We start from the raw sequence: 16,071 nt of genomic DNA, 5'->3' as shown, positions 1-16,071 counted from the left end.
CCAGATGGGGGAAATGCGCCCATAGACAGGGACTGGTTCTTGTAGGCAAATTGGCCCTAGTATGTATGTGAGATTGGGGATTGGGACTTTCGGTTGTAAGCTCATGTGGGCAGGGACTGATGCTGGTAGGTTAATTGGCTCCTGCCCAAGTTGGCCCTAGTATGTGTGTATGCATTTGAGATCGGAACCTTAGATTGTAAGCTTGGGAGGATAGGGCTAATGTGAATGTACAATATGTAAAGCACTAAATGAATGCCTGCATAAATAAATAATTTACATCCTCCTAACTGATAAATGACCTTAGAGTGGACTGTCATTACATTTTTGTGAAGGCAGAGACTGATGTGAATGTACAATACACCCCCCTTGCTCCGTCCCCACTTCAGCAAATTGCAACTTTTTTTTTGGGGGGGGGGGGGGGGTACCTGTTTTTGGCAGAGTGCAGTCAGAGCTTCTGCCTTTCTTGCCTAGGTGAAAATGATGCCCCCTCTGCCCAAAGCTATGTGGAATAGCCACGTGTCACATGTCCCATGAGGCTTTGGGGGCTATGTAGAATAAACTGCGCATGTGCGGTGTCATCGGGGGGCTGGATGCCAGGACCCCAAAGAGAGAGAGGGCTTCCTGATGGCATCACAAAGATGATTGTGGTGTGGGACTTGTGTGCAGTGGCTTTTGGTGGTTTTCCAAGTGGACAGCACTGTATTTATTGGGAGGGTGTGTTTGCTTTTCTATCCAAACTTCATATACAAGGTAAGAATGGGGTTAAATTAAAAAAATAACCCTGGAGGGGGTGAAGTTCCTCTTTAAAAACTCCTGTGTTTGCTCATGACGCAACCGATATAAAGAATGGGGGGGGGGGGGGCTACTGTCCTGCGATCAATCACTCGGTTGCCCTAATCTTGCCTAAAGAGCTTGCTATCATGGCCTGTGGTGTTGCAGTGATGGCGATGAATTGGCCCATGTTTGCTCAGCCTTGTACATTGCCTGCTGTGTGTTATAGCAGGGAAGTGTCCTGGGAAAGATGTCTGTAAACAAATGTAAATGGGAGGCTCCCTTCTTGTTTACCAGGATGAAAATGAGTCATGCTTCTCCCAGCAGATCTCTAGTACTACGGCTGTACATCCCAGCGCTGGCTACACACCAGTATTAACCCTTCCCATGCTGCTGCATCACGTATCCAGCACAAAGTGCCGTGTAATGCTGGAATGACTGTTCCATTTTTATTTTTATTTTTCCCGTAGGCTGCCAATTCGTACCGGTGGGAGGAAATGCCAGCTGAACCCACACAATGTCGTGATCATCTTTGTACCACCTAAAGTAAGGGGGACCTACTGAGTCACCATGTGCCTTGTGGGCTGTTATGATGACACACGCATGTTTATGTTCTCTGTGCTTTTATTCTCGCAGGGGATCCTACTGAAGTCATCTGTTTTGAATGAGCGTAGTTTCCACCGTCTATGGATGGGGTAGGATTTGCTTTCATCTCCCTCACAAGGCAAAGCGTCAGAAAAGCACCAAACCCTGATGATGAAGAACAAGCAGAGAGCTGTCTTGTGCTCGGTATAGGATGGCAGATCAGCATCTCCCTCCCACCCGCAGGAGAAGGCCACAAACAAAACATTCTTCACCGCTCCATATATGGCAACACTCACACATGGCTCTGTCTGATGGATTATTAATGGGCTTTAGAGCACTATACTACAGCTCTGCCCGCAGGAGCTTACAATCCATAGCCGAAGTGTACGTAAACCAAAAATCTATTTTTCAGGATCTTTGGTATCGTGTCTTGCTGTATGCAGTATTCTTAAAGAGATATTCCACTTTTGTGAGGGGGGAAAAAATGTACCCATATTGCAAAAAGAATGTACATTTCTTTTTTTTTCTGCATTGGAGCCTATAAAGCAGAGTTTCTCAACCAGGGTTCAATGGAATCCAAGGGTTTCCCCCAGAGCAGGGGTAGGGAACCTCGGCTCTCCAGCTGTTTTGAAACTACAAGTCCCATGAGACATTGCAAGACCGTAACAATCACAGGAATGACTCCTAGAGGCAGAGGCATGATGGGATTTGTAGTTTCAAAACAGCTGGAGAGCCGAGGTTCCCTACCCCTGCTCCAGAGGTTGCTAGGGGTTCCTCAAGCATAGAGCAATATCTGCCTCTCAGATAACCTCCCACGGACATTATTGATCTTTTTAGCTATCTGTAAGGGGGTAATTCTTCCCAAAGGCCACAAGTGTAAGGAGCATTCTTCCCACTCACCCTCAAATGAATGTATCAGGAGCTACAGATATAGTATTTTTTAGATGGGGCTCCCTGAGACCAGAAAATAATTTCAAGGGTTCCTCTGTGTTGAAAAAGTTGAGAGGCTGCTATAAAGCATTGATGCTGAAATCAGAAGATCACTGGTGCGATGTGCAGGTTATTGCAGAATTTTCCTCTAGCTTAAAGCGGAGGTTCACACAAAAATGGAACCTCCACTTTTCGGAACCCTTCTTCCCTCTGGTGTCTAATTTTGCACCTTTCAGGGTGAGGGGGGTGCAGATACCTGTATAATACAGGTATCTGCACCCGCTTCCAGGAATAGACTCCTGCGGGAGTCATGCCCCAGCCCGCCCCCCCCCCCCCCCCACCCCATCTCCTGGGAAACACACAGGAGATAGTGGGGACCAGTTAGGACGCGCAGCGAAACTTCAGAGAGCCGTGAAGTGAAGCCGCAACGCTTCACTTCCTGGTTCCCTCACCGAGGATGGCGGCAGCAGCTGCTGAGAGTGGAGCGATTGATTGGCTTCGGCTGCCGACATCTCTGGACCCTGGGACAAGCAAGTGTCCATTTATTAAAAGTCAGCAGCTGCAGTATTTGTAGCTGCTGGCTTTTAATATATATATTTTTTTTTAGGTGGACCTCAGCTTTAAAGAAGAACTCCAGTTTCCTCCCAAAAAATATTCCACTGTAGCTGCAGACTTTTAGGCTTCATGTAGACAGGATGTTTTAAAACCTCTCCTCAACGATTTAACTTGACAGATAGTAAATAACGTTTAAAAACGTCCGTTGTGCGTTTACATGCTGCATTTAGCCACATTTATGTTTAGAACTGTTAAAAAAATGTCAAAAATGTTTCTCCATTAAAAACACCTGTAAACTAAATGTGAGTTACCGCGTTTACAAGCTGGTACAGGAATTTGGCATTCCAAATGCCTCTGAACATCCGTCCTGAACGCATTTTTTTTTTTTTGCTTTCCAAAAAATACTTTTGAACTCAACTGCCTAGAAACGACTATAAAGGACCCTGTGTACATGTACTGATAAGATAACATTGAGGAGAGTTCAGGGGCAGCTGAAAAAAAACACCCAACTGCTCCTAAACGTCCGTTTACCAGCAGCAGTATACATTAAGCCTTATTATAAATTACACATACCTGTCCAGGGATCCAGTGATGTTGGCACCTAAGCCCATTCTTCAATCGGCTTCAGGTGCAGGCACCGGGCATGTTAGGTAAGGCCTTGCAGCTTTATAGCTGGTCTACTGCGCATGCGCAAGTTGCGCTGCGCTTTGTGAATGGTCTTGCAGTCTTCTGGGACCTGTGTGTGTGTGCGCTGCAGCTTTCTGACCCCAAAGTTGCACATGCCTCGTGAAGGGGTTCTGCATGCCTCCAAAACATTGTGGTTTGCAGTAATGATGTGATCCCTGAATAAAGCTTTGGACCCATTTTTGGAGACCCATGGTGTGCTGGTGTCATCTCTCGCTCTCACCCAAACGTTGGAACAGGTGCCTGTCAAAACCAGGTACCCCCCCCCCCCCCAAAAAAAAAATCACAAATGTGGCAGTGGAGGGCGCAAACAAGCGGAGCTTCCCCTTTTGGGTGGAGCTCTGCTTTAAAGTGTATTTCCACCTTTCAGACACAGGCGGTATAGTGATACAACTCATGTACGGAGGTATGGACCTTCGGTTATGGCGCTGGAGAAAGTATCCAAGGACTACAAACGCAGGGACATCACACTGTTTGTACTCCATTGAGAATTATGGAGGAGATTTGCTAAATCTGGTACAGCAGTACATGGCAGCCAGTCAGCTTCTAACTTCAGCTTGTTCAATTCAGCTTTTGTCAATAAAACCTGGAAGCTGATTGGTTTCTATGCAAAGTTGCACCAGATTTGGCACTCTCCAGCTTTAGTAAATAACCCTCTATGAGTCCCTCTGCTGCAGTGGCAGATAGGATTTGTAATTTTTCCATTCATAGATCTTGTGCCTGCATAGCCGCTCTGAACTAAAAAAGAAAAAAGCATTGAGAAAGTACGTAGGACCCTCTCAAATAATACGCAGATTTTATGGGCACAACACGAGGCAGGTGTGTGTGTATGTGTGTGTGTATATATATATATATATATATATATATATATATATATATATATAATAGTATCTTACAAAAAATGTTAAAACTACACATAGATATGACACGGACAACACCCTCTACTAGACAGGGTCAACAGATACCCTATACAGACATAGAGGCATGGATCCTTTCATTGGATTAATAAGAAGTCCATCAAGTGCAGATACAATAAGGGGTGTATCAATGAGTCAGGTCCATAGACTCCTCCATGCTTGCTTGTCAATGCTTTTTGCATCTAAATGCTTCCTCAGGACATAGTGGGTAGGTGCTGATAAACAATTAAAAGAAAAAAAAAAGTATACAAAAAATAAATGACTACCAACAGTACATAATCTGTACACATTTGTATTAGGTGTATATATAAGCTTAAACAATACCCAATCACATGCAAGGAAAATAAGAAAAAAATGCATTTTGCTTGCAAATGATTGGATGATGGAAGCCTGCCATCTAAGTACTAAACTCTGGGGGAACTGCACTTGCAAAGTGCACAGTCTATTTGCGTTTAGTAAATCAACCCCTATACCTTTTTAAGGTTTTGTACTTTACCTTAACATATACTGTACATTGTACATACAATTTGGCAGATTTGAATAAACACAGTATATTTTTATTTCCTTGGTTTTTATTGGGAATAAATGGTTAAAAAAAAAAAAAAACAATTTGCTAAAAAAAAAATGCTGTCATTTTTCCCACTGCAACGTTTGCATAATTTACCTTCCTGCATATATTTACCTCAAAATATGATCAACAGAGTCTGTTGATTAAAATGATTGCAGATTAGTGAGTTATATATAACATAGCGGAATTGTGAAGTTCAACAGTGAAAACACTGATTTTGCTTTAGTAGAGCTTTAATCCCTTTTCAATGCTATATTGAGAAATACAAAACCAGTTTGCATAAAGTTGGGCTAATTAGGCTGCTTTCACACTGGGGCGGTATTCAGGCGTTACAGCGCTAAAAATAGCGCCTGTGTAGCGCCTGAAAAAAACCGGCCCCTTTCACTCCAGTGTGAAAGCCGGAGGGCTTTCACACTGGAGCGGTGCGCTGGCAGGACAGTGAAAAAAGTCCTGCTAGCCGCATCTTTGGAGCGGTGAAGGAGCGGTGTATTCACCGCTCCTAAACCGCTCCTACCCATTGAAATCAATGGGACAGCGCGGTAATACCGCCGGCAAAGCGCCGCTGCAGCGGCGCTTTGCGGGCGGTTTTATCCCTTTTTCAGCCGCTAGCGGGGGTTAAAACCACCCCGCTAGCGCCCGCAGACCGCCGCTAAAACGACGGTAAAGCGCCGCTAAAAATGACGCTTTACCGCCGACGCCCGCACAGCCCCAGTGTGAAAGCAGCCTTAGGGCACAAATTAGCACCATCATATTTTTCACATTAGATCGCTCAATGTTGTGACCTTGTGATTTATTTATTTTTTCTTCATGGGTGGGGTCTGGACCCGTGTTAAAGCACCTCCTATGTCTCCTTACTAGCCATTTAAAGAGGAAGTTAACCCGGGGAAAAAAAAACCCTGTAAAAATAAACCCTGCAAGGCAAAGGCATAATGAGCTAGTATGCATAGCATTCTAGCTCATCATGAATAACTTCCATGAGATTGAAGCCCTGAAGCGGTCCTCGTTCTTCATCTCTGCCGCTGCCATGTATCCCGGAGTGACTTCCGGGTCTTGCTGCTCCGGTGCTGTGATTGGGAGGAACCGCAATGACGTCACTCCGGCGTATGCACGGGAGCCGTCAGTGAGGCACTATCGCCTTCACTTGCGGCGCACCCAGTGCGCCTGCGCCATTGACAGCGGAGACCTTTTTTTGTAAAATATCTCCTTAACTGTGTAGGTTAACTCAGGTTTTATGGGAAAGTTGAGATTTCCATATTTATTATTATTGATATTATGCAGGATTTATATAGCGCCAACAGTTTACGCAGCGTTTACATTATAAAAGGAGACAATACAGTTATAATACAATAAAATACAAGAGGATTAAGAGGGCCCTGCTCAGAAGAGCTTATAATCTCCTATAAATTCAGCTGTCTGTATCTATGGATCTACTGACCACTTTAATATAAAAGTAACCTCTGCTTATACAGTTTTCCTTGATATGCTTGTATTAGTCTAGTTTGTGACAGGTCTACTTTAAAGAGAAACTTGCTTGTCTCCTAGGGAAGGTAAGTGCGTTTACAGACACATTCACAGGATTGCCAGAAATTTACAGACTGTCTGTAAAAAATGCAGGTAGATTGAGGATGTCAGTTAAAAAAAAATAAATGCCAATAAAAATTATTGATCCGCTTCCCTTTGCTTTTAAAGATAAACTCCAAGCAGACATAAAAACTCAATTTAACACAGTTATGTGCTCATTAAAAAAGCACACAGTAAGTACCTGAATCTATCTTGGTATTAGCCTTCTGTACTCCGGGGTCGGAACATCACAAAGATTGGGAGGATGAGTGCTCTGTGTCAATCAGGTCTCTATGGCTTACAGGGAGCAATCTTACTGGAAGGGACAGCATAGAGATAACCTTTGCATTGTTCTTTTCCCTCTTCATTGTGTAGTCACAGGTGGGGGCAGGTCCTGGACCATACTATATTCCTTAACCACTTCAGCCCCGGAAAGGATTTGCCCCCTTCCTGACCAGGCCATTTTTTGTGATACGGCACTGCGTCACTTTAACTGACAATTGTGCAGTTGTGGGATGTTGTACCCAAACAAAGTTTATTTCCTTTTTTCCCCACTAATAGAGCTTTCTTTTTGTGTCATTCGATCACTTCTGCAGTTTTAAATTTTTGCACAAAAAAAAGTGTCAATTTTGAAAAAAACACAATAATTTGTACTTTTTGCTATAATAAATATCAAAAAACAAAACAAAAAAAACAAATTTCTTCATCAGTTTAGGCCGATATGTATTCATCTACATATTTTTTATTAAATAATTGTATATTGATTAGTTTGCCCAAATGTTATAGAGTCTACAAAATAAGAGATAGATTTATAGCATTTTTTTTTTCACTAGTAATGGCGGTGATGTGCGATTTTTATCTGGACTGCAACATTGCGACAGACACATCGGACACGTTTGACACTTTTTTGGGACCAGTGACATTTATACAGCGATCAGAGCTAAAAATAGCCACTGATTACTGTATAAATGTCACTGGCAGGGAAGGGGTTAACACTAGGGGGAGATCAAGGAGTTAACTGTGTTCCCTCAGTGTGTTCTAACTGTGGGGGGAATGTGGCTGACTAGAGGAAGAGAGAGATCGTTGTTTCTACTTACTAGGAACACACAATCTGTCTCCTCTCCTCTGACAGAACCGGGATATGTGTGTTTACACACACAGATTCCGGTTCTCGCTCTGTAACGAGCGAGCTCCGGTGCCCGATGGTCAACGCGCCGGCCGGGCACACACATTGGCTCAGAGAAATGCTGTGCGCGCGTCTTGTTACAGCATCATAAAGAGCCGACGTACAGCTACGACGGCTCATGCATTGAGGCTGCGTGTCTGCCCTTTACTGACGTCACATCTGGTTTCTGGGTTCCCATCTCCTGTGCGTTGGAGCGCACGCCGCAGCTTGGTGAGACGGCGAACTGTAGTGGAGCACTATCTGAAAGGATAACATTTGTTCCTGCACTTTTCTTTGGATCACGGTGAATGGACTTTTCTGTGAAGATTGAGGAATTTCATTTGGACTATTTTATATAAATTTTTTATGGATTGATTATGAATTTTATTATTTTGTGTTATTTTGTATGAATTTGTCACATATGATAAAGTTTTTTTAAATTATTGCATGAGTTAGTGCCACGCCTTTTCTAAATTTTTTTCACTTATCCAGAGTGATCTCGCCCACTCTTAAAAGGGGCAGCTTTATTCATTACCATTCACAATTTTTGGCGCCATCACTTGTCACTTTATATACATCCATATTAGTAGAGGCATATCCCAACAGACTAAAGGCTGCAATTAACCACTTGCCGACTGGGCCATAGCCGAAAAACAGCTACAGTGAGGTCGGACAACTCTGGAAGGGCGTACTATAACGTCCTCCCAGAATCACGCACCCAGCGCATCATGGATCGGGGTAAAGGGCCAATGACAGTGGCCCTTTACCACATGATCGCTCCGTCCAACGGAGTGATCAGATGTCAACAAACCAGAGCTTGTCTGGTTCAGCTCCTCCCCTCTCACACATCGGTAAAGTGTGCAAGGATAGGAGAGGGGGAAAGCCGGGTGCAACAGCGCTGCTGACTGAATCTAAAAAGTGCCACAGCACTGATCTGTGCCCATGCATGTTTCATCCATCCATCCATCCATGTCTCATCCATGCTCCATCCATCCCCATTCATGGCTCATCCAGACATTCATGGCTCATCCATCCCCATCCATGGCTCATCCATGCCAAATCTGTGACCATACATGCCACATCAGTATTCATCCATGCCACATCAGTACCCATCTGTGCCATATCATTGATCATCCCTATCACATCCATGATCATCAGTACTTATCCGTGCCACATCAGTGCTCATCAATGCCACATCAGTACTCATCCATGCCATATCAGTGCTCATTCATGCCAAATCAGTACTCATCCATGCCACATCAGTACTTATTCGTGCCACATCCATGCCACATCAGTGCTAATCCGTGCTACATCCATGCTCAGTCGTGCCATATCAGTACTCATCCATGCTACATCAGTGCTCATTCGTGCCACATCAGAACTCACCAGTGCCACATCAATACTCATCTGTGCCACATCAGTACTCATCCGTGCTACATTCATGCCACATAATTACTTATCCGTGCCACATCAGTGCTCATCAATGCCACATAATTGCCCATCAGTGCTACTACAGTGCCTCACAAATGTGTAATAGGTAGTCTAATTAGATTTGAAATGTATGTCCCTAGAACACCTGATGGTGCCCACTGCATGTTGGGCCTCTGTATGTGGCCTGATTGTGTAAAAGTTTCACACATGTGGTATCGCCATACTCGGGAGGAGTAGCAAAATGTATTTTGGAGTGTAATTTTTGCTATATACATGCTATGTATTAGAAATAGCTTAAAACATTTACAAATTTGTGTAAAAAAAAAAAAAAAGCATTTTCATTTTCTTTCCACACTTTCCAAAAACTTGTGGAAAAAAAAAACATGTTCTAAAGACTCATTATTCCTCATAGACTATACGTTGGGGTGTTTGCTTTCCAAAATGGGGTAATTTTTTGTGCGTTTCCACTGTCCTGGTGCTCCAGGGCCTTCAAATTGTAAGAGGTAGTCAAGAAATTATATGTGTAATTTATGCTGCTAGAACGCCTGCTCCCAGCATGTTGGGCTTCTGTATGTGGCCAGGCTGTGAAAAAGTCTCATACATGTGGTATCGCCATACTCGGGAGAAGTAGCAGAATGTGTTTTGGGGTGTAATTGGAAGTATGCATGTGCTGTGTGTGAGAAAAAACTTGTTATTATGACAATTTTGTGAAAAAGAAAAAAAAAATCTTCATTGTGCAAAGAACTGTGGGAACAAATTACAAGTTCAAAAAACTCACCATGCCACCTACTAAATACCTTGGAATGTCTACTTTACAAAAAGGGGTCATTTGGGGGGTATTTGTACTGTCCCGGCTTGTTAGGGCCTCAAGAAATGAGATAATCCAACTCAGTGATTCTGTTTTTTTTTCTGACATGTTGGTGTTGTATCTTTCACTTGGATGTTATAAGTTGCCCTGAGTATATGCAAATGGTTAAAACAAAAACTGTGTCTCTCTTCATTTCATGCTGTAAAATAATAAAACGTGATTATTTTAAAGGGGGGGATTCTTTCCTATACCCACTGTATGTCTTTTTAGAGGGTCTGTAATAATACTTGTACATGCTTCTAAAGGGGTACTGCAGCACTTTTCATTTTATTATATTTGATATCTTGTATGTGGGTATTGTGCGGGCAGCTCCCCGTTTGGTATATTTATTGTCATTGAGCGCAGAAGGAGCACTTTTTCCACAGAGGTTGTGCATTAACCTGTGCAGTTCTATGCTGAATACCTCATTTTTCTACACAATCAGAAACCTCTGACGCAGTAATGTGAAGATTTCTTCTACCATAGGCTGTGCTTTCAAAGCAACAAATGGCACCATGAAACTACATGATCCATGCACATCTAATGCTGGTGAAAAACACAAGGTACAGGTTGGAATGTTCACATGTTCAGTAATCCTGTTCCAACCAATAGAGGACAGAGAAGACCCAAAACCCAGCAGAAGATGGTGGAAGTGACATGGCGTGGGGAAGCATGGACCTCACATTGCAGAAGAAGGCCATTTTCCTATATAAAGGTTTCATAATATGTTAAGTTTCAGTGCACAAAAATGATGGCAAGAGTTAAATATTCCTCTTTAAAGTGGTTGTAAACTCATTACAACCACTTAACCTACGGGTAAGCCTAGATTAAGGCTTACCTGTAGGTGCAAGAAATATCTCCCAAACTTAAAAGGCTTAGGAGATATTTGCAGAAATAGCGGCACTGATTTCTACATCGGGCGCACCGAGCGTGCCGTTTCTAATGGCGATCAAGCACCAGCGCGCGTGCGTGGGAGTGACATTATCGCAGCGCCGGAGTCTCGATACCCGGAAGTCACTCTGGGATAGATGGCGGCGTAGGAGGAGGCAAACAAGGGCCGATGCGGGAGCTTTGATCTCAGGTAAGCAATTCATAATGAGCTAGTATGCTATGCATACTAGCTCATTATGCCTTTGCCTTGCAGGGTGTATTTTTTTTTTTTTTTACTTCCTCTTTAACTGTTTGACTGGAGTTCAGAATTATAGTACAGCTATTATAAAATAAATAGGAAGGCTGCCATTGCTCATCTCTGCTCCTCAAAATGCTAAATTCCTGGCTTTCATTTTGATGGTTGTCAATAATTGTAGTCACTGACCTGCAACATTCATCGACATAAAGAATTCTTACTTTCTTTTGCTGCGTTTTCAGTGGGAGACGTGCAATGGCAGCCTTTCATATTTCTCTCATGACAGATACACTTTAAGTGTAAACCAGGCAATTTGCAGGCGCATGCGCGGCAGCTCACAAGATGGCCGCTGGCTTCTAGAGCTCCGCTCCACCACGGCCCCAAATTGAACACCGGAGCTCTCGGAACGTCCCACGACGATCACCACCGGGTCAGACGGATAGACGAAACCGCCAGGAATCCACAGATGTCGGCTGCGCATCCGCGGCGCAATCTCCTGGGACAGATGTCGGCGCAATCCGTTCCTGTCAGTTATGCCAAGATGGCGGCGGCAGGACACAAGACAACACACAGCGCGGAACTCGCTGAGGAGTCTATAGCCGACCAGGACCTGGCCCCTCCGTGCTCCCCAGGTACTGACTTTCCTCCTCTCCCCCAGGCAGCCTCTCCAGCGTCCACAGAATCCTTATTAAGCAGATTGGACGGGGACTGTCCTTCCACCCCCATGTTGGATCCTCACACAGGCATGCTTCTCTCACAGGCTGATGCTGATACTGCATCCCCTGCTCCTAATGACTTTCCCTCCATGATGAAAGCTTTTTCTCAGCTTCTAGCCAAAAGTCTGGCAGAAAATGCGGCACAGATTTCTGCATCCATTCACTCTGACTTGCAGCACATTGGGGTGAGAATTGACACTATTGAAAAGAAAGCAGATCAGGCAGTTGCACGAATTAATCAGAATACAGCCAGATTACAGGATCTGCAGGATCAGCTTGAAACCGCATGCGCAAAAATCGATGACCTCGAGAATAGATCGAGACGTTATAACTTTAGGATCAGGGGACTCCCCGAATCCGAGAAAGATGTCCATGCGGCTGTGAAGCAACTGATTAAGGATCTAATACCTGATATTACTGAACAACGCCTGGAACTCGACAGAGCACACAGGGCCCTACAGCCTCCCCGCTCAGATGGCCTCCCTAGAGACATTATAGTCAAAACACACTTTTACTCTGTAAAGGAAGAGGTTATGAAAAGAGCCAGGTTCTCAGACAACCTCAAACTGCTGGGCCATAAAATTCAGATTTTCACTGATTTGTCACCCTATACGGTACAGAAAAGACGTGCCCTCAAGCCACTTCTTCAAATCCTGGCGGATAAACAGATTCCATACAGGTGGTCTTTTCCTCTACGCCTTAATTTCACTTATATGAATAAGCATCTTGGATTCTCCTCTTTTGCTGACGGCGAAAAGCTTTTACTTCAGCTGGGTTTAATTCCTCAGGACACTTCCTCCAGGCAAACCATCAGAGGGACCCCAGCCTCTTCAAAGAGGCCTCCTCCGGCCAGTCCTCTACAACCAAATTGGCTACAACAGCACTCCAAACGCTCCAAAGAAAATCTCCCGCCCTGATGTGGATTCGTCTTCAGAAGAATGGACAGTTGTTCTTGATTAATGCCAGACTCTTCCTTTTTCCGCTGGTTTTTTGACCACTTACAGATCCATTCAGTGACCCTTTCTGGGACTCCCTCCTCTGGCCTAGGGCCATTTACCTGTACTTTCCAATTTTTATTATACTTTCCTTTTTGTTTTTTCTCATTGTTATTGGACTGGGGGGCTCAGGTGGGGAGGAATGGAGGGGAGGGATTGAGGGGCCTTGGCCCTATGGGGTAGGGGGGGAGGGTGGGTTATAAAATCCTATTCATTTACAGTTATACAGGACTCCTTATGAATGTATATATCCTAACCTGGGGTTCATTCTATTGCTATCTACTTTCCATTCTTCACTCTGAGACTTCCCAGTTAGGATCTCAGGTTTTTGGGCCAGGCAGGCATGCTCTTTCAGTTGGCTATTGCTAGGGGCGGGGTTTTTGGCCCACGGGGCTCCTGCTGTTGTAAGGGGCAGCCTGACCCAGCCCCACGCCCGGCGAGAGCGGGATGCTCTTTAGGGGCCTTGTTAGGGGGAGGGAGGGTTTGGAGAGAGTATAGACCTACTGAGTAGGCCTCTTCACTGCAACCACAATGACCAGTAGCAGGGTTGCGTTATTTGTTTTTTATCAATTTTCTTCGTTTCTTTACTGGTGGTTAGTTATATTTCAGGTTTGTTCTTATTCTCAGGGACGTTCGGCCTATGAGTTTTCTTATGGGCTTTTGTTTTGGCTCTCATTTGCTTGTCTTACTTTTCCGGTTTCTGGGGCCGTGGTGGACCCAGTGCACCTCTGACAGGTTTCTAGAGCACCTTTGGTGCCCTTGGAAACTATACTGGGGGTCCTATATTTAGGACTTTCCGGTCCTCTTAGATTACGGGGGCGGAATGACCCAAACTTTCCGTCCGTGGGGTGGGCAGGGGTCTGGGGACCCCAGGTTATATGGGGAGATGTTTTTGTTAGGGCCTATCTATACATTTGATGTTATACTGGTGTTTTTAACATTGTCTCTTTCTTCCCCTTCTCTATCCTTCCTTCCTTTTTTTCACCTCTTTCCTATAGCTCCTCTCTTTTGCTCAATTTTTCAGTCATTAGATCCTGGCGGACCGTGGTCTTCCTTCCCATGCTCCGGCGATTTTTTTCCCACTTGGCGTCTACTCCTCCAAGTAGTGCTGTTTCACTACACAGGTAAGAAAGCAGCCTATCAACTAGCCTCTACACACATGTCTCATGCCTAGTTCCACCACTGCAGCCCCCACTCTCTAAATATTTTCTCATAATACTCAGGGACTTAACTCCCCTGTAAAGCGCAGGAAAATGTTCCAAAGTTATCGGTCTATGCATGCAGATGTTCTCCTATTACAAGAGACACACTTCCCAGCCTCATATAATCCTACCTTTCTCCACCAACATTACCCCCAATTTTTTCTTTCCTCCGCTTCAAACAAAACAAAGGGGGTGGCCATTTGCTTGGCCAAACATGTTAATTTCACACACCATGAGACTGTATCGGACCCTCTGGGAAGATACATTGTGGTATCGGGGAAGGTTGATGGAGAGATGTATACTTTTATATCTTACTATGCCCCTAACAAAGGGCAGAGGGCTTTCTTTGACTCCTTACTGCATAAGATTACACCTCATTTTAGGGGTACTATCATCCTTGGAGGGGACTCAAACATAGCTTTTGATTCTTCCTTGGACAAATCTAGTATTCGCGGACAAAAACTCAGACATCCACCTAGACAAAGCGTTAAGATCGCCCAATCACTACACTCAGCAGGTCTGATTGACATTTGGAGGGAAGTCAACCCCCATACAAAGGACTACACCCACTTTTCAGCACCCCATAATACTCTGGCCAGGATAGACCACATATTTGTCAGACCCACATCGATCCCCCTCGTCAATTGCTCTAAGATAGTGGATACTCCATTATCTGATCACTCCATTGTCACTCTGAGTATAAACAGGCCAATGGGGACGGGGTCCCCACCTCGTTGGCGTCTACAGGAATCCCTTTTAAGCGAACCGGCCCATTGTTCGGTTATTGAGGGCTTTATTAAAGACTATTTCAGTAACAATACGACTGAGGACGTTTCCCCTATGACTATATGGGCGGCCCATAAGACAGTAGTAAGAGGAGACATAATCAAATTATCGGCAAAACTTAAAGCGGAACATAAAGCTGACACGGTTAAGCTGACTAATGAATTTAGATCGTTGGCTAGGCTACATAAACGTCACCCTACTCCGGCCTCCCTAGACCAATTGGATAAGGCTAGGACCCTTTTAAATTTACACTTAACGACAGCAGCAGAAAGACATCTCAGATGGACAGGGGCTAAATTTTATAGTCAACGGGATAGGATCGGCTCCAAACTTGCTGTTAAACTAAGCCCCAAACAACGCATCTTAGCCTTTCCTAAAATTAAATTGCCATCAGGTGAGTTAACACAGAATCCAGAGAAAATAATGAAGGCTTTCTTACAGTTTTATTCTAAACTTTACGAACACACCCCCGATCTCTCGGATTCGAAACGGAAGTCCTTCCTAGATTCACTCCCACTGCCCTCCCTTTCTATTGATCACAAGGACCTCCTGGAAGCCCCATTTACCCAAGATGAAGTGTTAAGTACAATCAAATCCCTGAAAACAGGTTCTTCCCCCGGTCCAGATGGTTTTTCTACAGGATACTATAAGAAGTTTAGCTCCACCCTAGCTCCTCACCTGGTCTCCTTTTTTAACTCCCTTAGGAAGGGGTCACCCCTGAGTGTAGACCTTAATTCGGCGTATATTTCGGTAATACCCAAGCCAGGAAAGGACGTCAGTGATGTGGGAAACTATCGCCCTATATCCCTCATTAATAATGATGTTAAAATTATGACTAAAATATTGGCCAATAGGATAGCGAGCTTTATTCCCGCATACATACACAAAGACCAGGTGGGCTTCATTCCCGGGAGGCAGGGCCCGGACCAGATAAGACGTTCCATCGATATCATTTCTCTTCTCAATTCCCAATGGGATGGAGGCCCCCCACAGGAAGGGTTCCTTCTTTCGATAGATCTACATAAAGCTTTCGACTCGATAGATTGGGATTATTTATCAGATATCCTGCTCAGATGGGGATTTGGCCCTTCTTTCCTTAATTTAATAAATTCACTTTACTCTACTCCTTCAGCACAAATACGATTGCTGGGTAAATATTCTGCCCCATGCCATATTAGAAGAGGTACTAGACAGGGCTGTCCACTATCCCCCCTGCTATTTGCAATTGCAATA

The 16,071-nt window shown here is 44.3% G+C and overlaps 1 long non-coding RNA gene across 2 annotated transcripts; it reads left to right on the top strand.

Moving 5' to 3' along the window:
* Window positions 1-761: 761 nt before the first annotated feature.
* LOC143983334 (uncharacterized) lies at window positions 762-3,714 on the top strand. 2 transcript variants are annotated; one of them, XR_013274595.1, is made up of 3 exons: window positions 832-1,317; window positions 1,408-1,938; window positions 2,095-3,714. It is a non-coding gene; the product is annotated as an uncharacterized LOC143983334 (long non-coding RNA). The 2 variants fall into 2 exon arrangements; XR_013274594.1 differs by having other exon boundaries at window positions 762-1,317; window positions 1,408-3,714.
* The last annotated feature ends 12,357 nt before the right edge of the window (window positions 3,715-16,071 follow it).

This window comes from Lithobates pipiens, unplaced genomic scaffold (genome assembly GCF_037356315.1).
Source record: "Lithobates pipiens isolate NorthernLeopardFrog02 unplaced genomic scaffold, aLitPip1_a1.2 Scaffold_16, whole genome shotgun sequence".
Lineage (NCBI taxonomy): Eukaryota > Metazoa > Chordata > Amphibia > Anura > Ranidae > Lithobates > Lithobates pipiens.
This window is presented reverse-complemented; position numbering and strand designations above follow the sequence as displayed.